The sequence below is a fragment of the Pleurodeles waltl genome, chromosome 9 (assembly GCF_031143425.1).
Source record: "Pleurodeles waltl isolate 20211129_DDA chromosome 9, aPleWal1.hap1.20221129, whole genome shotgun sequence".
NCBI lineage: Eukaryota > Metazoa > Chordata > Amphibia > Caudata > Salamandridae > Pleurodeles > Pleurodeles waltl.
In genome coordinates, this window is record NC_090448.1 from 368,853,434 (window position 1) to 368,877,550 (window position 24,117).

The 24,117-nt window shown below is 47.4% G+C and overlaps 1 long non-coding RNA gene across 2 annotated transcripts in view; it reads left to right on the forward strand.

Moving 5' to 3' along the window:
* LOC138258626 (uncharacterized) overlaps positions 1 to 24,117 on the forward strand; it is a 238,293-nt gene that overhangs the window by 181,871 nt on the left and 32,305 nt on the right. The window contains exon 2 of one of the 2 annotated variants that reach the window (XR_011198465.1): positions 13,127 to 13,232. This is a non-coding gene — a long non-coding RNA (uncharacterized lncRNA). The remainder of the gene's footprint in view (positions 1 to 13,126; positions 13,233 to 24,117) is intronic. The other variant, XR_011198464.1, reaches the window with a different exon arrangement.

Genomic DNA, 24,117 nt, shown 5'->3' on the forward strand with positions numbered 1-24,117 from the left:
AAGGCCTGAGAAGTCCTAGGGTTACAGATGCTTAGGGATTTCTTTGATGGGGACCGCATTGCCTCCTTCGAGGAACTAGAAGAGAAGTTTCAAGTTAGTCACAAGGAATTTTGTAAATATCTTCAAATGTGTGACTTCCTTCATAAGAAGGGGGAACCCAATGGTTTTGCCACAACCGAGCTAGAGAGCTGCTGGTTTATAGTGCAGAGTGTTCAATTAGTCAATTATCCTGAGTGCCCTCTCAATGCATGATCTGGAAAAGCAGATTGGGAAATGGCAAGGGAAACTTGGGCTAAATAATCATTCCTTTTTAGAGTCTCTCGAATTAGGCCAAACTATTGTGTGCTCTGCATCTCTCCAAGCTCAACACTACAAAACGATTTTTGATTTATATTACACACCTGTTAAAATCGCTAAATGAGGAGGAACCATGGGTACTAATTGCCCACACTGCCAATGTCAGGAGGCGGATCTAACCCGTATGTTCTCCTCTTGCCCAGAACTGGGTAATCTCAAGAAGGAAGTTAATGGGTTTTTGGAGAAAATTCTGGGCTGTGATATGGGATTAACCCCACAATTGATCCTCTTAGGAGTGCAGGGTGAGGTGGTTTCAGGACCTTCCCGTATGTGTGTTTTTGTTGCTATCTCCTCTTATGCATCACCTAGGCCTGCCAGGATTCATCCCTTCCGTCCTTCTCTCATTGGTGTTACGCCTACTGGCTCTGTTCAGTTTGGGAAAATGACTATACTAACTAGAGGGCATGAGGGTTAGGAGAGGTGGGTGAACAGATATGGGCACCTTTGGAGGACTGGGTAGACTTTTAATGTGGATAAGAACTGCATAACCCGCACTTTAAACTCTGTCTTATCAGTAGTGTTGCAGGAATGTATTCCCCTGAGTTGCTGAGTAATGTAATTATTTTTTGTATTTCATCATTGGCATTTTATTGATTTACAGGTTTCACAGAACCGGATGGGCCTGTGCGGACTTTGTATGAGTTGTAGGTTAACCTCTTTAATTATTTTGCCCGCAGCATTCCGTTTCTTATGTTTCACTGAACTGTATGCTTCAATGTATTCTCCTTCAGTATCACTGCTGTAGGAAGTTGGCTCTGTATGTGCTATTTCAAAGTAAGGAATAGCATGCACAGAGTCCAAGGGTTCCCCTTAGAGGTAAAATAGTGGTAAAAATAGATAATACTAATGCTCTATTTTGTGGTAGTGTGGTCGAGCAGTAGGCTTATCCAAGGAGTAGTGTTAAGCATTTGTTGTACATACACCTAGACAATAAATGAGGTACACACACTCAGAGACAAATCCAGCCAATAGGTTTTGTTATAGAAAAATATCTTTTCTTAGTTTATTTTAAGAACCACAGGTTCAAATTTAACATGTAATATCTTGTTTGAAAGGTATTGCAGGTAAGTACATTAGGAACTTTGAATCATTTCAATTGCATGTATACTTTTCAAGTTATTCACAAATAGCTACTTTAAAAGTGGACACTGCAATTTTCACAGTTCCTGGGGGAGGTAAGTTTTTGTTAGTTTTACCAGGTAAGTAAGACACTTACAGGGTTCAGTTCTTGGTCCAAGGTAGCCCACCGTTGGGGGTTCAGAGCAACCCCAAAGTTACCACACCAGCAGCTCAGGGCCGGTCAGGTGCAGAGTTCAAAGTGGTGCCCAAAACGCATAGGCTTCAATGGAGAGAAGGGGGTGCCCCGGTTCCGGTCTGCTTGCAGGTAAGTACCCGCGTCTTCGGAGGGCAGACCAGGGGGGTTTTGTAGGGCACCGGGGGGGACACAAGCCCACACAGAAATTTCACCCTCAGCGGCGCGGGGGCGGCCGGGTGCAGTGTTAGAACAAGCGTCGGGTTCGCAATGTAAGTCAATGAGAGATCAAGGGATCTCTTCAGCGCTGCAGGCAGGCAAGGGGGGGCTTCCTCGGGGAAACCTCCACTTGGGCAAGGGAGAGGGACTCCTGGGGGTCACTTCTGCAGTGAAAGTCCGGTCCTTCAGGTCCTGGGGGCTGCGGGTGCAGGGTCTTTTCCAGGCGTCGGGACTTAGGTTTCAGAGAGTCGCGGTCAGGGGAAGCCTCGGGATTCCCTCTGCAGGCGGCGCTGTGGGGGCTCAGGGGGGACAGGTTTTGGTACTCACAGTCGTAGAGTAGTCCGGGGGTCCTCCCTGAGGTGTTGGTTCTCCACCAGCCGAGTCGGGGTCGCCGGGTGCAGTGTTGCAAGTCTCACGCTTCTTGCGGGGAGTTGCAGGGTTCTTTAAAGCTGCTTCTTGAAACAAAGTTGCAGTCTTTTTGGAGCAGGTCCGCTGTCCTCGGGAGTTTCTTGTCGTCGTCGAAGCAGGGCAGTCCTCAGAGGATTCAGAGGTCGCTGGTCCCTTTGGAAGGCGTCGCTGGAGCAGAGTTCTTTGGAAGGCAGGAGACAGGCCGGTGAGTTTCTGGAGCCAAGGCAGTTGTTGTCTTCTGGTCTTCCTCTGCAGGGGTTTTCAGCTGGGCAGTCCTTCTTCTTGTTGTTGCAGGAATCTAATTTTCTAGGGTTCAGGGTAGCCCTTAAATACTAAATTTAAGGGCGTGTTTAGGTCTGGGGGGTTAGTAGCCAATGGCTACTAGCCCTGAGGGTGGGTACACCCTCTTTGTGCCTCCTCCTGAGGGGAGGGGGTCACAATCCTAACCCTATTGGGGGAATCCTCCATCTGCAAGATGGAGGATTTCTAAAAGTTAGAGTCACCTCAGCTCAGGACACCTTAGGGGCTGTCCTGACTGGCCAGTGACTCCTCCTTGTTGCTTTCTTTGTTCCCTCCAGCCTTGCCGCCAAAAGTGGGGGCCGTGGCCGGAGGGGGCGGGCAACTCCACTAAGCTGGAGTTCCCTGCTGGGCTGTGACAAAGGGGTGAGCCTTTGAGGCTCACCGCCAGGTGTCACAGCTCCTGCCTGGGGGAGGTGTTAGCATCTCCACCCAGTGCAGGCTTTGTTACTGGCCTCAGAGTGACAAAGGCACTCTCCCCATGGGGCCAGCAACATGTCTCTAGTGTGGCAGGCTGCTGGAACTAGTCAGCCTACACAGACAGTCGGTTAAGTTTCAGGGGGCACCTCTAAGGTGCCCTCTGGGGTGTATTTTGCAATAAAATGTACACTGGCATCAGTGTGCATTTATTGTGCTGAGAAGTTTGATACCAAACTTCCCAGTTTTCAGTGTAGCCATTATGGTGCTGTGGAGTTCGTGTTTGACAAACTCCCAGACCATATACTCTTATGGCTACCCTGCACTTACAATGTCTAAGGTTTTGTTTAGACACTGTAGGGGTACCATGCTCATGTACTGGTACCCTCACCTATGGTATAGTGCACCCTGCCTTAGGGCTGTAAGGCCTGCTAGAGGGGTGACTGACCTATACTTGCATAGGCAGTGAGAGGCTGGCATGGCACCCTGAGGGGAGTGCCATGTCGACTTACTCGTTTTGTCCTCACTAGCACACACAAGCTGGCAAGCAGTGTGTCTGTGCTGAGTGAGAGGTCTCCAGGGTGGCATAAGACATGCTGCAGCCCTTAGAGACCTTCCTTGGCATCAGGGCCCTTGGTACTAGAAGTACCAGTTACAAGGGACTTATCTGGATGCCAGGGTCTGCCAATTGTGGATACAAAAGTACAGGTTAGGGAAAGAACACTGGTGCTGGGGCCTGGTTAGCAGGCCTCAGCACACTTTCAATTGTAAACATAGCATCAGCAAAGGCAAAAAGTCAGGGGGCAACCATGCCAAGGAGGCATTTCCTTACACAACCCCCCCCAAACGAAAGAGGATGAGACTAACCTTTCCCAAGAGAGTCTTCATTTTCTAAGTGGAAGAACCTGGAAAGGCCATCTGCATTGGCATGGGCAGTCCCAGGTCTGTGTTCCACTATAAAGTCCATTCCCTGTAGGGAGATGGACCACCTCAACAGTTTTGGATTTTCACCTTTCATTTGCATCAGCCATTTGAGAGGTCTGTGGTCAGTTTGAACTAGGAAGTGAGTCCCAAAGAGGTATGGTCTCAGCTTCTTCAGGGACCAAACCACAGCAAAGGCCTCCCTCTCAATGGCACTCCAACGCTGCTCCCTGGGGAGTAACCTCCTGCTAATGAAAGCAACAGGCTGGTCAAGGCCATCATCATTTGTTTGGGACAAAACTGCCCCTATCCCATGTTCAGAGGCATCTGTCTGCACAATGAACTGCTTAGAATAATCTGGAGCTTTTAGAACTGGTGCTGAGCACATTGCTTGTTTCAGGGTGTCAAAGGCCTGTTGGCATTCCACAGTCCAGTTCACTTTCTTGGGCATTTTCTTGGAGGTGAGTTCAGTGAGGGCTGTCACAATGGATCCATATCCCTTCACAAACCTCCTGTAATACCCAGTCAAGCCAAGAAATGCCCGGACTTGAGTCTGAGTTTTTGGAGCTACCCAGTCCAGAATAGTCTGGATCTTGGGTTGGAGTGGCTGAACTTGGCCTCCACCTACAAGGTGGCCCAAGTAAACCACAGTTCCCTGCCCTATCTGGCATTTGGATGCCTTGATAGAGAGGCCTGCAGATTGCAGAGCCTTCAAAACCTTCTTCAGGTGGACCAGGTGATCCTGCCAGGTGGAGCTAAAGACAGCAATATCATCAAGATAAGCTGTGCTAAAGGCCTCCAAACCAGCAAGGACTTGATTCACCAACCTTTGGAAGGTGGCAGGGGCATTCTTTAAACCAAAGGGCATAACAGTAAACTGATAATGCCCATCAGGGGTGGAGAATGCTGTTTTCTCTTTTGCTCCAGGTGCCATTTTTATTTGCCAGTACCCTGCTGTCAAGTCAAAGGTACTTAAGAATTTGGCAGCACCTAATTTGTCTATGAGCTCATCAGCTCTAGGAATTGGATGAGCATCTGTCTTGGTGACAGAGTTGAGCCCTCTGTAGTCCACACAAAACCTCATCTCTTTCTTTCCATCTTTGGTGTGAGGTTTGGGGACTAAGACCACTGGGCTAGCCCAGGGGCTGTCAGAGCGCTCAATTACTCCCAATTCCAGCATCTTGTGGACTTCCACCTTGATGCTTTCCTTAACATGGTCAGACTGTCTAAAGATTTTGTTTTTGACAGGCATGCTGTCACCTGTGTCCACATCAAGGGTACACAGGTGTGTCTGACCAGGGGTTAAGGAGAAGAGTCCAGGAAACTGTTGTAGGACTCTCCTACAATCAGCTTGCTGTTGGCCAGAGAGGGTGTCTGAGTAGATCACCCCATCTACTGAGCCATCTTTTGGGTCTGATGACAGAAGATCAGGGAGAGGTTCACTCTCTGCCTCCTGATCCTCATCTGTTACCATCAACAGATTTACATCAGCCCTGTCATGGAAGAGCTTAAGGCGGTTCACATGGATCACCCTCTTGGGGCTCCTGCTTGTGCCCAGGTCCACCAGGTAGGTGACCTGACTCTTCCTTTCTAGCACTGGGTAAGGGCCACTCCATTTATCCTGGAGTGCCCTGGGAGCCACAGGCTCCAGAACCCAGACTTTCTGCCCTGGTTGGAACTCAACCAGTGCAGCCTTTTGGTCATACCAAAACTTCTGGAGCTGTTGGCTGGCCTCAAGGTTTTTGGTTGCCTTTTCCATGTACTCTGCCATTCTAGAGCGAAGGCCAAGTACATAGTCCACTATGTCTTGTTTAGGCTCATGAAGAGGTCTCTCCCAGCCTTCTTTAACAAGAGCAAGTGGTCCCCTTACAGGGTGACCAAACAGAAGTTCAAAGGGTGAGAATCCTACTCCCTTCTGTGGCACCTCTCTGTAAGCAAAAAGCAGACATGGCAAGAGGACATCCCATCTCCTTTTGAGTTTTTCTGGGAGCCCCATGATCATGCCTTTTAATGTCTTGTTGAATCTCTCAACTAAGCCATTAGTTTGTGGATGGTATGGTGTAGTGAATTTGTAAGTCACTCCACACTCATTCCACATGTGTTTTAGGTATGCTGACATGAAGTTGTTACCTCTGTCAGACACCACCTCCTTAGGAAACCCACTCTGGTAAAGATACCTATGAGGGCCTTGGCTACTGCAGGGGCAGTAGTCGACCTAAGGGGAATAGCTTCAGGATACCTAGTAGCATGATCCACTACTACTAGGATGTACATATTTCCTGAGGCTGTGGGAGGTTCCAGTGGACCAACTATGTCCACACCCACTCTTTCAAAGGGGACCCCCACCACTGGAAGTGGAATGAGGGGGGCCTTTGGGTGCCCACCTGTCTTACCACTGGATTGACAGGTGGGGCAGGAGAGGCAAAACTCCTTAACCTTCTGGGACATATTGGGCCAGTAGAAGTGGTTGACTAACCTCTCCCACGTCTTGGTTTGTCCCAAATGCCCAGCAAGGGGAATATCATGGGCTAAGGTCAGAATAAACTCTCTGAACGACTGAGGCACTACCACTCTCCTAGTGGCACCAGGTTTGGGGTCTCTGGCCTCAGTGTACAGGAGTCCATCTTCCCAATAGACCCTATGTGTTCCATTTTTCTTGCCCTTGGACTCTTCAGCAGCTTGCTGCCTAAGGCCTTCAAGAGAGGGACAGGTTGCTTGTCCCTTACACAGCTCTTCCCTTGAGGGTCCCCCTGGGCCTAAGAGCTCAACCTGATAAGGTTCAAGCTCCAAAGGCTCAGTTCCCTCAGAGGGCAGAACTTCTTCCTGAGAAGAGAGGTTCTCTTTTTCTGACTGTGTTGCAGTTGGTTTCCCAACTGACTTTCCTTTTCTCTTGGTAGGCTGGGCCATTTTTCCAGACTCCAGCTCTACTTTTTCCCCCTGTGCCTTGCATTGTGCTCTTGTTTTTACACACACCAGTTCAGGGATACCCAGCATGGCTGCATGGGTTTTTAGTTCTACCTCAGCCCATGCTGAGGACTCCAGGTCATTTCCAAGCAGACAGTCTACTGGGATGTTTGAGGAGACCACCACCTGTTTCAGGCCATTGACCCCTCCCCATTCTAAAGTTACCATTGCCATGGGATGTGCTTTAGTCTGATTGTCAGCATTGGTGACTGTATAGGTTTTTCCAGTCAGGTATTGGCCAGGGGAAACCAGTTTCTCTGTCACCATGGTGACACTGGCACCTGTATCCCTCAGGCCCTCTACACTTGTCCCATTAATAAAGAGCTGCTGCCTGTATTTTTGCATGTTAGGAGGCCAGGCAGCTAGTGTGGCTAAATCCACCCCACCCTCAGAGACTAGAGTAGCTTCAGTGTGGACCCTGATTTGCTCTGGGCACACTGTTGATCCCACTTGGAGACTAGCCATTCCAGTGTTACCTGGATTGGAGTTTGGAGTGGAACTTTTCTTGGGACAGGCCTTGTCTCCAGTTTGGTGTCCAGACTGACTACAGTTTCGACACCAGGCCTTTTTGGGATCAAAGTTTTTACCCTTGTACCCAGGATTGTTTTGTGAAGAGGCTCTGGGCCCACCCTCCTGTGCAGGTTTTTGGGGGCCTGTAGAAGACTCTTTACTATTTTTATTTTTGGCTGTCTCACCACCTTTCCCCTGGGGAGGTTTTGTGACCCCTTTCTTTTGGTCACCCCCTGTGGAAGTTTTGGACACCCTAGTCTTGACCCAATGGTCCGCCTTCTTTCCCAATTCTTGGGGAGAAATTGGTCCTAGGTCTACCAGATGCTGATGCAGTTTATCATTGAAACAATTACTTAACAGGTGTTCTTTCACAAATAAATTGTACAGCCCATCATAATTACTTACACCACTGCCTTGAATCCAACCATCTAGTGTTTTTACTGAGTAGTCTACAAAGTCAACCCAGGTCTGGCTCGAGGTTTTTTGAGCCACCCTGAATCTAATCCTATACTCCTCAGTGGAGAATCCAAAGCCCTCAATCAGGGTACCCTTCATGAGGTCATAAGATTCTGCATCTTTTCCAGACAGTGTGAGGAGTCTATCCCTACACTTTCCTGTGAACATTTCCCAAAGGAGAGCACCCCAGTGAGATTTGTTCACTTTTCTGGTTACACAAGCCCTCTCAAAAGCTGTGAACCATTTGGTGATGTCATCACCATCTTCATATTTAGTTACAATCCCTTTGGGGATTTTCAACATGTCAGGAGAATCTCTGACCCTATTTATGTTGCTGCCACCATTGATGGGTCCTAGGCCCATCTCTTGTCTTTCCCTTTCTATGGCCAGGATCTGTCTTTCCAAAGCCAATCTTTTGGCCATCCTGGCTAACTGGATGTCCTCTTCACTGGAGTTATCCTCAGTGATTTCAGAGTTGTTGGTCCCTCCTGTGAGGGAACCTGCATCTCTGACTATTATTTGTGGAGTCAGGGCTTGAGAAGCCCTGCTCTCCCTAAGTAGGACTGGAGGGGGGGAATTTCCCTCCAAGTCACTATCTTCATCCTCTGAGTTGCCATCCTCAGAGGGGTTGGCCTTTTCAAACTCTGCCAAAAGCTCCTGGAGCTGTACTTTGGTAGGTTTGGGGCCCATTGCTATTTTCTTTAGTTTACAGAGTGACCTTAGCTCTCTCATCTGTAGATGGAGGTAAGGTGTGGTGTCGAGTTCCACCACAGTCACATCTGTGCTAGACATTTTGCTTCTAAAAGTTGGAATACTTTTTAAGAATCTAAAACTGGTTCTAGAATCTAATTCAAACTTTTACAAACTTTTAAACTCTAAAAGAAATGCTAACCAGGATCTAACACAAGGCCCTAGCAGGTCTTTTAAGAATTTAGAAAACTTTTCAAATTGCAAAAATCAATTTCTAATGACAATTTTGGAATTTGTCGTGTGATCAGGTATTGGCTGAGTAGTCCAGCAAATGCAAAGTCTTGTACCCCACCGCTGATCCACCAATGTAGGAAGTTGGCTCTGTATGTGCTATTTCAAAGTAAGGAATAGCATGCACAGAGTCCAAGGGTTCCCCTTAGAGGTAAAATAGTGGTAAAAATAGATAATACTAATGCTCTATTTTGTGGTAGTGTGGTCGAGCAGTAGGCTTATCCAAGGAGTAGTGTTAAGCATTTGTTGTACATACACCTAGACAATAAATGAGGTACACACACTCAGAGACAAATCCAGCCAATAGGTTTTGTTATAGAAAAATATCTTTTCTTAGTTTATTTTAAGAACCACAGGTTCAAATTTAACATGTAATATCTTGTTTGAAAGGTATTGCAGGTAAGTACATTAGGAACTTTGAATCATTTCAATTGCATGTATACTTTTCAAGTTATTCACAAATAGCTACTTTAAAAGTGGACACAGTGCAATTTTCACAGTTCCTGGGGGAGGTAAGTTTTTGTTAGTTTTACCAGGTAAGTAAGACACTTACAGGGTTCAGTTCTTAGTCCAAGGTAGCCCACCGTTGGGGGTTCAGAGCAACCCCAAAGTTACCACACCAGCAGCTCAGGGCCGGTCAGGTGCAGAGTTCAAAGTGGTGCCCAAAACGCATAGGCTTCAATGGAGAGAAGGGGGTGCCCCGGTTCCGGTCTGCTTGCAGGTAAGTACCCGCGTCTTCGGAGGGCAGACCAGGGGGGTTTTGTAGGGCACCGGGGGGGACACAAGCCCACACAGAAATTTCACCCTCAGCGGCGCGGGGGCGGCCGGGTGCAGTGTTAGAACAAGCGTCGGGTTCGCAATGTAAGTCAATGAGAGATCAAGGGATCTCTTCAGCGCTGCAGGCAGGCAAGGAGGGGCTTCCTCGGGGAAACCTCCACTTGGGCAAGGGAGAGGGACTCCTGAGGGTCACTTCTGCAGTGAAAGTCCGGTCCTTCAGGTCCTGGGGGCTGCGGGTGCAGGGTCTTTTCCAGGCGTCGGGACTTAGGTTTCAGAGAGTCGCGGTCAGGGGAAGCCTCGGGATTCCCTCTGCAGGCGGCGCTGTGGGGGCTCAGGGGGGACAGGTTTTGGTACTCACAGTCGTAGAGTAGTCCGGGGGTCCTCCCTGAGGTGTTGGTTCTCCACCAGCTGAGTCGGGGTCGCCGGGTGCAGTGTTGCAAGTCTCACGCTTCTTGCGGGGAGTTGCAGGGTTCTTTAAAGCTGCTTCTTTAAACAAAGTTGCAGTCTTTTTGGAGCAGGTCCGCTGTCCTCTGGAGTTTCTTGTCGTCGTCGAAGCAGGGCAGTCCTCAGAGGATTCAGAGGTCGCTGGTCCCTTTGGAAGGCGTCGCTGGAGCAGAGTTCTTTGGAAGGCAGGAGACAGGCCGGTGAGTTTCTGGAGCCAAGGCAGTTGTTGTCTTCTGGTCTTCCTCTGCAGGGGTTTTCAGCTGGGCAGTCCTTCTTGTTGTTGTTGCAGGAATCTAATTTTCTAGGGTTCAGGGTAGCCCTTAAATACTAAATTTAAGGGCGTGTTTAGGTCTGGGGGGTTAGTAGCCAATGGCTACTAGCCCTGAGGGTGGGTACACCGTCTTTGTGCCTCCTCCCGAGGGGAGGGGGTCACAATCCTAACCCTATTGGGGGAATCCTCCATCTGCAAGATGGAGGATTTCTAAAAGTGAGAGTCACCTCAGCTCAGGACACCTTAGGGGCTGTCCTGACTGGCCAGTGACTCCTCCTTGTTGCTTTCTTTGTTCCCTCCAGCCTTGCCGCCAAAAGTGGGGGCCTTGGCCGGAGGGGGCGGGCAACTCCACTAAGCTGGAGTTCCCTGCTGGGCTGTGACAAAGGGGTGAGCCTTTGAGGCTCACCGCCAGGTGTCACAGCTCCTGCCTGGGGGAGGTGTTAGCATCTCCACCCAGTGCAGGCTTTGTTACTGGCCTCAGAGTGACAAAGGCACTCTCCCCATGGGGCCAGCAACATGTCTCTAGTGTGGCAGGCTGCTGGAACTAGTCAGCCTACACAGACAGTCGGTTAAGTTTCAGGGGGCACCTCTAAGGTGCCCTCTGGGGTGTATTTTGCAATAAAATGTACACTGGCATCAGTGTGCATTTATTGTGCTGAGAAGTTTGATACCAAACTTCCCAGTTTTCAGTGTAGCCATTATGGTGCTGTGGAGTTCGTGTTTGACAAACTCCCAGACCATATACTCTTATGGCTACCCTGCACTTACAATATCTAAGGTTTTGTTTAGACACTGTAGGGGTACCATGCTCATGTACTGGTACCCTCACCTATGGTATAGTGCACCCTGCCTTAGGGCTGTAAGGCCTGCTAGAGGGGTGACTGACCTATACTTGCATAGGCAGTGAGAGGCTGGCATGGCACCCTGAGGGGAGTGCCATGTCGACTTACTCGTTTTGTCCTCACTAGCACACACAAGCTGGCAAGCAGTGTGTCTGTGCTGAGTGAGAGGTCTCCAGGGTGGCATAAGACATGCTGCAGCCCTTAGAGACCTTCCTTGGCATCAGGGCCCTTGGTACTAGAAGTACCAGTTACAAGGGACTTATCTGGATGCCAGGGTCTGCCAATTGTGGATACAAAAGTACAGGTTAGGGAAAGAACACTGGTGCTGGGGCCTGGTTAGCAGGCCTCAGCACACTTTCAATTGTAAACATAGCATCAGCAAAGGCAAAAAGTCAGGGGGCAACCATGCCAAGGAGGCATTTCCTTACAACTGCCTTATAAAATCAGTAAAAATATTTCTTTAAAAAAGAAAGTTGCTTAAAAGTAATGCAAAGCAGCGCAAGATTCTGTTTTGCGCTAGTTAGCGTCAAGTGGGTAGTACATGAGTTGGACACGGGCCTTTCCATGCAAATATCCATGCTTTTTGATGCAAACCCTTTCTACTGACCATAGTAGACAGGGTTTTGTGTTAAAAATGAATCAAATGGAAGGCAGGTTCTAATACGAGAAATGTTTTCATTTCTCCTTTCTTTTCCAACTTTGCATATGTGCTGCACTGTACAGCATACATAAAAAATAGAAAAGTTTATAAGCTGGTTTGGGGTGTGTGGTTAAAATAGCAGCCGAACAGCAGCATCACCTCGGACCCTTGCTGCCTCAATTTATGAACAGAATGGTGGTGGCACACGGCGGGGCTTCCAACCTCAGAACTGACATGCCTGAGGTCTGCTGAAGGTGGGGAGAACTGAAACAACATTGCCCGGAGTGTGGACCCCCTTCCCAGGACCTGATTTAATATGGCCAGAGTGAGTGGCCTGTAACCTAAAATGGCCACTGCAGTGGCTTGCAGCTCTGACTGCTCTTTGGTTCTGACTCTGGGGCAGGGAGAGGACTGCAACACCTTACCTCTCAGCCAGAGCTGCCGTCATTCAATATCAGAGCTGAGGGGGACTGGCACTCCATGTTCCGAGGCCCGCCAAAGACGACAGCAGGCCCATGCAGAGAAGGGCACATGAGAGGGGAGTGACAGCAGCCTGCGGCCTGCTTGGCCCTGTTTGGTGGTGGCACAAAGAGCTATGGGGATGCTTTGCAGCTGGGTGCCTCCAAAGTGAGCGGCTCCCCTCTCCTTACCATTTACTTATAAACCACAGAGGGTAACCCATAAACCCCAATAGGGGTTTGCTTTGACAACGATCAGTTTTACGAGGGCTCACACACGGATGAAGATTGCATGGAATTGATCAGTGACCCGGTATATGGTGAGAAATTGTAATTTAGAATCAGATTCAATCTCCTGATAAGTAGACAAGTAGAAATGTGACGGAGTCAGATGATATATTAAGGGACTCCCATCAGTTAGTCCTGAAGAAGACCCATTGTGGAGCTATGATTTGGCCCAAGATATTGAGGGGTCGAAACGTCAACGTGCATGTCATAGTTCGGATTGGTTTCTGCATAGGATCCTTGGAGGACTTCAGGAAGTCATTTAGACTCTTTGAGGATTTGGAATGGAGTCAATGCAGCAAAAAAGAACCAGACGACTGCTTTTAATGTTTTTTTGTATAGGTTTTGGATCTATTTTAATATTTATTCTTCTTCTTTCTGTCATTTATCACAAGCACTTTTTCCTACACTGCCTGTCCTTTGGTGTGTTGTTTATTAGATGGGATGTCCGTATAGGATGAATATATTAAGATGATTTTTAGATGCATATGTAGATGAATGAACATATATTTATATGAATAAATAGTTTTTCTATTTTCACCTATGTTGTTCTATGATGTATAAATAATTTGTTGGTTTCCCTTTTGGGGCAGTTTTGTATGTAATAATTAACCCTCTCCTTACCAGCAGAAAGTGTTGGGGGATTGCAGACGCTTCAGAAGGTGACCTCAGAGCCGCCTTATGGGGGCCATGCAGTGTTGATGAGACCTTCGCCCCCATCCGGCACAAAAAGGTGAGCGCAAAAGAACTGGTGGGAATGGGAGAGGCCAGTCTCCCCTGAATCACCCCACGGCCCGGTTGCCAAGGCACTGCTTTACTTCCCACACAGCACGGCCCACCTCCACAGATACCCTAAGAAACCCTAGTGTGGAAGCATAGGAGCCCGGGCCCGTGGAAACCCATATGTTGCTACACTTACTGGGGGCCCGTCCGCAAACTACCTTGAAAGACTCAGCATTAGCCCACAGGCATGGAGGGCCCAGGGAGGCACCTGGAGTGCGGCGTCCTTGCTTGAGAGGCCTATACTTGCTACCCCATTGATATATCCTTTTGCCAGAGTACACACAAGCCCAGATAATATCGCTCTGTACCCGGCGCTCACATAGGCACCCTACTGAGGAGAGACAGATGAGAAAGGTTTACTCATGATTGACTTGCACATTCATCTGGTGGGCTTACCCATGGGCTCAAGACCAAAGTTATAATCACCAAAACTCCTGAAAGAACGCCGCAGACCCTTCGTGCCACATGAGTTTGGTGAAGGTCGACACCCTCGGCACCAATACAGCATTGCCACAGCATCATTAATTGAGGGGAGCATCTTGGTGTGTAGCGGACATCCCGGGTGAGGGGTCCTGAGCACTACCTGAATCACATCTGGTGATATCAACACATCAGTCATGTCTTCCCACTGCCACCACAAAAAAAGGTCCCCCAAGGACATGTTCAGTAAACCTCCTGCAAAGAAGGACAATCAAAACGGTGATGCTGAGACGTCAGCCACTCAACCCACCCCGCCCGTGACTGCGAAGGAAGATGCATTGGTCACCCGGTCATTCTTAAGGAACCTCTTTGTCACTCTCAGAGAGGATCTAGTGGCCTTGAAGCACGACATAGCAACAGAGGTTAAGGATATGAACATGGACATCGGTGATCTGGGCCAGAGAGCTGGCACTCTCGAAATAGGTCAATAAGCCTACAAATACTGAAAGCCGCAAAGAAAGGGTTGCACTCCCGCATCAGCTGCAGCAACAAAACAATGCTTCAGATCACAAAAATGATTAAGAAATAACAGTCTCCAATCGCCCACATCAGGAATCCTCTTCATCCCTTGAAGGCCCACCTTATGGTGTCCGTCGGGGGCTTGGCGGAGCTGTCGCCCCTCCCAACTTATACTTCATGTCGGGGCAGGGCCCGTTACCCTCCCACTGTACTATAACGGAAATGGATGCTGCTGCCACCGGTGACACGGACCCTCTAATAATTGATTATCCTGTTCCCAGAAGGAGAACTTTCCAGTTTGATTGTTAAGTTTTATACTTTACTTTCCATCCTTGGCTCGACAGATCCTGATATATTGAGAGCCATCTCTGTTTTACTTGTCTTTCTTAATAAATGGAGGATCACACAGTTCCCTGCCCTATATCCTACCAGGTTTAATTCCTACAATACACAAACATATGGTTAGGATATTAAGCTTCAATACATGGGGTATCAATGCTCCACCTAAGTAATTGGCACTGCTCTCATATCTTAAGGACTCTGGGTGAGATGTTTGCTTACTGCAAGAAACACACTTCCGCTGTGGAGATTGGAAATGATTGCGGTCGTGCTGGATTGACTACAGGCACTTCTCCTCTAGACCTGGGAAGAGGCCCAGGGTGGCTATACTACTGGCATCACACTTCCCAGGAAAGATAGTACAGACCCAAGTGGAACTGCCTTGCCGACCGCTCTCCCTCTGACTAGAAGTAGGGGATCATACCTTCACAGTTGCCTTGATCTATGCATTAAAAGATCACCAGGAGGCCTTTACCAAAGATGCGGTGGGAACGGGTGGTGGCCATGGTAGACACAGCCATATTCATGGGGGGGGGCGACCTTAACATAGTTCACAATGCCCTACTGTAAATATCCATTCAAATAACGGGACAGGCGGGGACCCTGTAGGCTTCCAGTCAAACATGGTTAGTGGACATAGGTCTGACCGACGTGTGGCAGCAACATAACCCGACAACAAGAGCTTACACATTTCTCTCTGTCGCTAAGCAGACGTATACACACATTGAACGATTTTTGGCAACCACTCATTTCACATTAGCTACCATCTCAGTAAATATTGGTGTGGTGGCTCTGTCTGATCATGCGCCTATTACCATCACTCTGCAGTTGCGGGGGGGGGGGGGGGAGGTTCCACACTAGCGCACATGACGTGGCATTTGAATCATAAACTACTCGCATATGACTCTAACATCACAGAAATTACTAAAGTTATACACGCCTATTTAGATGCTAATGACCTACCAACAACACCAGCTGCGATGCTGTGGGACTTTGAAAGCGGTCATTTGGGGCCACTTCATTGCCATCTCTTCTAGAATAAATTGGGAAAGGAAGCAGCACTAGATGTGTCTGGAAGAGGAAATACGGGAATTAGAGGGGATACATACACGTACAGGCTCATTTAAAGTGTGGGGGGGGGGCAACTCACGGCAGCCTGCAAATTGCTCAGGATATTGGATAATGACAAGGCGGAATATGCTCTCTTGTGTACAAAGCAAACTTTCTATGCTGAAGGCACCAAAGCAGGATGACTATTAGCTCATCGACTTCATGCCTAAACTATGCAACAATGGTTGGTCGAACTTAAAGGGTATCAGAGTAGCCACATATACCAAGATATGCAAATAGCTCAGGAATTTGAACAGTTCTTTTCCGCACTATACACATCAGGGAAGCTTGACAGCTGCACGGCAGGGGCTCCTTGGCCCAGGCTTCCATCACCTAGCTTCCGGAACATGATGCCTCCTATTTAGACAAAGATATTCACATAGAAGAGGTATTTTTGACCATTCGATTTTTACCATTAGGTAATGCCCCCGAACAGGATGGTTGCACTTCAGAATTATATAAAACGTTTGTATCCACTCGCTCCCCACTCCTGTCACATCTTTATAACGCCTTTAGTGACACAGGTGTGCTCACCAAAACAGTGAAAATGGCAACCATAATGGTCCTCCCTAAACCGGGTAAGGATCCAACTTATTGTGCCTCATATCGACCTATATTGTTGCTTAATGTGGATGTTAAGATCTTTACCAGCTTTCTTTCATCACTAGGCATCTCTGCCACCTAATGGATAAGTCACAGCATACACGCATACCAACACTTCTATTATCAGTCGATGCTGAGAAAACCTTCGACGGCTTACACTGGCCACACCTTTTGCAAGTGCTTTCTAAGTTTGGCTTCGGCGCACGTTTTCACAGCAGGGTACGACGCAGCTAAGCGGCTCCACAGGCAAGGGTCAGGGTAAATGGAATGATGTCCAAGCCATTTTGAGTGGCTTGGGGCTCCTGTCAGGGCTGCCTATTGTCCCAACTCTTATTCTCCCTGTATATGGAGCCCTTTGCTGAACGCATAAGGAGACACCCTTCTATAACAGGAATATGTATGGGCGGTAGAGAGCATAAATTAGCAATGTATGCTGACGGTGTGATGCTGACTATAACACAGCCCTTTACTTCCCTTCCCCACTTCTGCTTGATTTGAAAGAATTCAGACAAGCATCAGGTTTAAAAAATGAATCTGCAGAAGACACATACCCTTAACCTTACTATCACTCAAGAGGACAAAGCCAAGCTCAAACGCCTTTTTCCATTTGAATGGGCCACTCAGGGAGTCACATATTTAGACCTACAGACACACTCCATTATCGTTTACATTTCACAAGCTAACTATACTGCCCTTCTTTCGACCATTAGATTTGATCTCTCATCTTGGAAGGGATATGTTATATTGTGGTTGGGGAGGCTAGCAGCAGTCAAGATGACCTTGCTCCCTAAAATTATTTAAATTATGCAAACTTTACCTTTGCATCCTCCTGCACACATGTTAGACAAATTACAACACCTCATAAATTATTTCATGTGAGCCCGGAAAAGGGCATGAGTGTCAAAGGTGCAGGCTTATTTGAGCCCAGCAGAGGGGAGATTGGGCATACTGCACCTGGTACAATACTACCAGACGACCCAACTTAGATACCTAGTGGAATGGTCTCGAACAGAAACAGAGAAACATTGGTGCTTTATTCACTAAGCAATTAGCGGAATACACATCTGGAAAAACCCCTGGCTTCCTAAGAGGTCCTGCCCTACGGGGTGTATGTTTCACCCCAAAATACACCAATTCTAGGCAGGCGTTCTGGCGGACATAGATGAAAGGCATGACACTAAATTGCTGTGATTCCTTAGTTACATCCTACTAGGTCTCCAAAACGCTCTGACCTACGCTCTTGAGATCAGCAAAGGGATGCGCTATCACACTCCCTTTGGGAGCACCTAAGCAGGTTCTGTTATCACAATGGGGTGGCAGGCGCTATCCTAACAAAGCTAGATTGGTTGTACAAATTGTGGGATCTTTTAGGAATGGAAAAACTGACAGCAGTTGCTACACATACACTGCCTCAGTTGACAAAACATCGGGTCCATGCATGCAATACCTATTGGATGAATTTCGGGCAATGACCTGCCCGATCTACTTCCCGATACTCCGATTTACGATAACAACACATGAGAATGATTAATATGGAAGACAGATTATTTCATACCCTCCTCCATACACACATTAGTTCTCCTTAGCTCCTTTCTTCAACTTGGAGATAGTGTTGAGTCCTCTATCTTACCCCCTATTCTTATCCCACTTCATGTTTTTTTAAACAATCTTTTTGAATTTACCTTCCCCACTAGCCAATGGTTGTAGGTGGGTGCTGTTGTATTCTGATTTAAACAGAGATAAGCCTAAAGCTGGTTTAGGCACAGTATTTTTTACTGGAAGGAAACTCTTCCAGTACAAAACCTATGCTAGACTCACGCACAACCGCTTACACTATGGAACAAAAGTGTGTGTGTGGTGCTCAGCAGCAAAATTCTGCACCTGCGCTAGAAAGAGCAGTGATGTAACGAAATTTGAGGGGGCCCTCCTGCAAAGTACATGGAGGGGCCCCTCTCCAAAATACATCAAAAGTTCTCAGGCCAGGGTACTGTGACGATGGGGCCCCCTAGAGCTCGCCCCAGCACCACAGGGGCTGCGGTGGTCTTTGTCACGCCACTGGGGGAGAGGGGAGGAGAGTGCCATACCTCTGTAGATACAGCGCTCTCCTGCTCTCTTCCTTTCATGCAACACAGCAGCATTTTTGGCTTTTGTAAATCTGGCCCCACATGTGATAAGTTCGCTTTCCAGTACTCCCATTATCCATTTTAGTTCAGCTCACGTTTATTTTCATAACATTAAAAAAACTTGTCTCCAGAGGGTGACGTTCAAATTACTTGCAATTCTATAATTCCACTCCAACAGATAACGGCTCTCGGTGTCTGTTAGGTGTGTGACTTGCATTTGATTTCTTGAACCAGACTGCCATTCATTTAGGATAAGGCCATTAAGGGCTCCCGTCCTCAGATAAGGAGGAGTGCCGCTTTTGCTATTCTTGACCCATCCTTTTTTAAAGGAGATAAAGAAAACAATGCCATTAGACTGCATACACTATTTATTTATTTCGTTTGTTTGTTTCTTTGTTTATAGCCTCACAGTTCCTTTGCACAATATTTAAAAAAACACAATTTCCACTACACATCTGGGCTAAATAATCTGCAAATGACTAATTGTGCACAATTATCCTGGTAGTCTGGAAGCCTAAGCTTGTTGTTATTCACATCCACACTGTTTATTCCTTAGACTTTACCAACATAAATTCCTTGTTTATCTTTTTGTGTCCACAGAGGCGTGCAGTTCAAGACTTGCCCCTGTTGATTTATAATGGGAAGCTGCAGGGACCACAGGCTCAGAATTTTGTTGCGCAAAAAAAGAATGTCTATTGTGATTAGTTTCAAACCAATTAGGTTTTGTGTATGACAAACAGAATGTCCCCCTCAGTTTAAATAACAGCATTTATGTATATCTTATTGCCTGTTGCTTTGGAAAGGGACTATCTCATATTTGTATGATTAACCTTTAATTTGGGCCCTGTTCCTTCTCTTGCGGGTTTGCTACACATTGAAATTAAAGGTACATACCTTCTACATTAAGTCTGTTCATCCAATGGTACAAGATGCTGTTGCGGTTAGACTGTTTAGGAGTTAATCTAGGGAACCTAAAATGAACTGCTTTGGTGGATGTGTAAATGATTATCAAGTTAATTTGAAGCTAAACTATCAATACCCCATCAATTCCCCATTTGTGATGTGTTGGAATGATTAACTACTGACATTAGAGTTTTATGCATATTTATAAATTACGGAAAATGGAGCTGCACCGAGTGCAGCACCACTTTCCCTGTGCCCCTTAGCACCCCACTACCGCAACCATGTGTGCGTCGCATTTAAAATACTGCAGACCATGGTGCAGGGTAGGGGGCATTAGTGTCATTTTTTATGATGCTTTTGATGTACTCTGCAGGAATAGTGCCACAAAATTGGCGCTACTCCTGCAGAGTACATAGGGACCCATTCTAAAGAATGGAAGCCCCCTTTTAATGCCTGCTCTGGAGCAGGAGTTTAAAAAAGTGCCCTAATAAATGGGGCAAGGAAATCTCAGAGATTTCCTTGCGCCATTTTTCCGGCTCCCCTAACAGGGGAACACCCACTTTGCATACATTATGCCTGGCGCAGGCATAATGTAGCGCAAAGGTTTACAGAGTGGCACAATGCATGCATTGCGCCACTCTGTAATGCATGCATTACGCCACTCTGTAAACATGGCGCAGGGATTTTGGCCTCGTAGGCCACATTAACATAAAAATAAATGCCGTAAATGTGGCCAAGGTGGCCCTAGGGGCCTATAAATATGGCCCACAGTATTTGCAAATGTGTGCACTGTGCAGTTGCTATCCTTGCATCAAGTAGCCTAGTGTGTAATTCCTCTACATATGCCAAAACAACATCAAACAAATCGTGGACCGTGAAGCTCCACCAGCTCTGGGGTGCATCTGTGATGTAGCTGATATATTTTGTTTTCTAAAATAGAATATGTAAATGTGTAGGACAGCAGCATCTGTTATTCATGGTGGCAAGAACTTTCATAAGTTGGGTATCAACTGTTATTTAGAAAATAGGCAGCTACATCACCTTGCTTGAATAAATAATGTTCTTTAGTTAAACATACATTAAATTACAAAAGCAAATAAATAAAAGAAAATCAATACCCCCATCAATGCCCCATTTGTGACGTGCTGGAATGATTAACTACTGACATTAGAGTTTTGTGTATATTTATAAACTACGTGGCAGATTTATGGAAAATGGCGCTGCACCGAGTGCAGCACCACTTTCCCTGCGCCCCTTAGCACCCCACTACCGCCACCATGTGTGCGTCGCATTTAAAATACTGCAGACCATGGTGCAGGGTAGGGGGCATTAGTGTCATTTTTTATGACGCTTTTGATGTACTCTGCAGGAATAGCGCCACAATATTGGCGCTACTCCTGCAGAGTACATAGGGACCCATTCTAAAGAATGGAAGCCCCCTTTTAATGCCTGCTCTTGAGCAGGAGTAAAAAGTGCCCTAATAAATGGGGCAAAGAAATCTCATAGATTTCCTTGCGCCATTTTTCCGCCTCCCCTAACAGGGGAACGCCCACTTTGCATACATTATGCCTGGTGCAGGCATAATGTAGCGCAAAGGGTTACAAAGTGGCACAATGCATGCATTGCGCCACTCTGTAATGCATGCATTGCGCCACTCTGTAAATATGGCGCAGGGATTTTGGCCTCGTGGGGCCACATTAACATCAAAATAAATGACGTTAATTATGGCCCACAGTATTTGCAAATGCGTGCACTGTGCAGTTGCTATCCTTGCATCAGGCAGCCCAGTGTGTAATTCCTCTACATATGCTAAAACAACATCAAACAAATTGTGGACCATGATGCTCCACCAGCTCTGGGGTGTATCTGTGATGTAGCTGGTACATTTTGTTTTCTAAAATGGAATATGTAAATGTGTAGGAGATTAGCATCTGTTATTCATGGCGGCAAGAACTTTCATAAGTTGGGTATCAACTGTTATTTAGAAAATAGGCAGCTACATCACCTTGCTTGAATAAATAATGTTCTTTAGTTGAACATACATTAAATTACAAATGCAAATAAATATGAGATTCTCTTTGGAGACAACATTTGGAGTAAGACATATTTCACAGACGGCAGAAGAAAATAAAAGATTGTGAGTGGAAGTATAGTATGGCCAGGATCGGGAACAAGCACCAGGGAAGAGTGCCTATTTGCAGAAATTATCAGCATTAGAACATATTACTCAGCTTCCCACAAAGTGTTCATGGTATACAAATAACTGTTTTCAGAGAGCCAACAGTGTTATCATTTGAACCTATTGGATTCTCTTGCACATTATACACCCTGAGAGATCTGTGAATTTGAGCTTTCAGTCAAGTAGCCCCGGAATTGTATTAAGTGAGAGAGAAAGAATGTTTGTGTGTGGGGAGTAGGAGAGGAGAGAAGTGTGCTTGTATGTCTGTGAATTTATTGGCCTGGATGTTTTCTTTGAGGATCCAGAGTGGCCCATCCTTGCATTAATATGGCTATTTTTGGAGATAATTAGACTTTTAATAGCTTAATGATGGCAATTCCCAGATGGATATTTTTCGCAATAATCCACTATTTTGCCACCATTTTTACCTTCTCTTGGACACAGTGAGGCACAACACCCCTGTGAGGATAGAGTGTGCTTGGCTTAAATATTACTGTTAGAAATGGGGTCTCTAGTTGGCAGTGGTTTGCACCCTGTCCAGGTAGGGCCCCCCACTGAAGTCAGGGTAAGGGAGCTACACAGCTAAGAAAACCCCTGGCTCTCCCACTTGATAGCTTGGCACATGCAGCCAGGCTTATCCCAGAGGCAATGTGTAAAGTATTTGTACACATATACACACAGTAACACAGTGAAAACACTACAAAATTATTCCACTCCAGTTTAGAAAAATAACCAATATTTATCTGAAAAAAACAAGAGCAAAATGACAAAAATCCAACATGCACAGGTTAAGATATGAATTCTCAAAGATTAAGGCCCTCATTATGAACGTGGCGGTGTGGGCTGCCATGCCGGCGGTGGTGGGAAATCCCACCATCCGGCACGGCGGCCCACACCACCACATAATGATGATAGGGAGGGCCACCATAGGCGGCCCTCACCCACTGCCAGGCTGCCTCCGACAGACAACCTGGCGGTGGACTGCATCATTATCCGACAGGGCAGCACTGCTGCCCCTCGGATAATGATCCCTTTGCCTCTAGCCTTTCCCTGGCTGGTGGAAGGGGTGCACCGGGGCACCCCTGGGGGCCCCTGCACTGCCCATGCACTTGGCATGGGCCCCTGTCCAGTGCCCCATCGCGCAGGTCACTGCCCGATTTACAGGCAGTGATCTGCGCTACAGGTGCAGCTGCCCCCGCCGTACAGAGGCATTGACAGTGGCTCCATGTGGAGACGCCGGCAATGGCCCCGCCAGGCATTACTCTGGGCCGGCGGGCGGAAACAATGGGCGGAAACAATGTTTCTGCCTGCCGGCCCTGAGGAATGTCCAATATACAGCCAGTCTGGTTCCGGGGGAGCTGGCGGTCACTGGAAAGACCGCCAACATGAACACGGGGATGTAAACCGCTGTGTTCATAATGAGGGCCTAAATCTTAATATAGCACTTAGAAGCCCAATAACTCCAAGTGGGCCTGTCATAAAGGCTTGACGGAGTCGTTCCCAACAGTCCGACACCACTCACAGGGAAGTGGGGGGTGAGATACGGAGTTGCATAGACCCCAGGTACAATACTTTTGGAAAATGAGGAATAAAAGATGTTGCATGTAGTTGGGGAGGTGAGGCGTTGAAGTAGCCAGTGCGGGGTCGGTTCCTTACTGGTACTGGAGAGGTGAAGCATCAGTTTCTTACTGCTAGGCAAAGGAGGTGAGGCATTGGTTCCTTACGGTTGCAGGGGAGCTGATGCAGTGTCGGCGAGAAGTTGGTTCCTTATGACTCGGTGGGGTCGATAAATCCAGCAGGTCAAGATGTGAGGTGTCAACTTCACAGTGTCACAATCACATCACAGAGCCACAGGTGCTGTGGTCGAGTTGGAGTTGGGTGATTCAGATGTCGGTGACACGGCACTCAGGACTCATGCTGTGGCGGGACTTCGGAGACGCTGTGGCATTGGTCATGGTCATTGCACTCCGCGGGGACCACGGCTCCAGTGAGGTAGTAGCGCGGACTTGATGTGCTTGTTTCTTTTTTGATACACCAGAACTCACTCCCAAGGGCCCAGAAACTGGATTGGGCACCACTTGACAAGTCAGGACTCTCAGTAAGAGAACCCAGGTGCTGGCAGGTGGAGTCTTTGATGCTCCTGAGACTTCATAAGACCTCACGCCAAACCCTTGGAGAACCTTTGGAAGCAAGCTGTAGAAAGCAAAGTCCAGTCCTTTCACTCACAGAAGACAGAAGCAACAGGCAGCAGGCCAGCACAGCAAAGTAACAGGCAGAATGGCAGTCCCTTCTACAGCATCTAGGTCTTCTTCCTGGCAGAATGTCTTCAGTCCAGAAGGATTCTAAAGTTGTGGTCTCAGAGGTCCAAATACATTAACTAATTTCTGCCTCTGAAGTAGGCAAACTTCAAAGGAAAGTCTTTGTAGTGCACAAGACCCTGCCTTTCTCGCCCTGGCCCCTGACACACTTCAGGGGGTTGGTGACTGCTTTTTGTAAGGACAGGCACATCCCTATTCGGGGTCAAGTATCAGCTCTTCCCGCCACTCTAGCAAAGGAAGAACCATCAGGATTTGCAGGGTACACTTCAGCTTCCTTTGTTTGACTTTATAGAGGGAATTCACAAACAGCCTGACTATCAT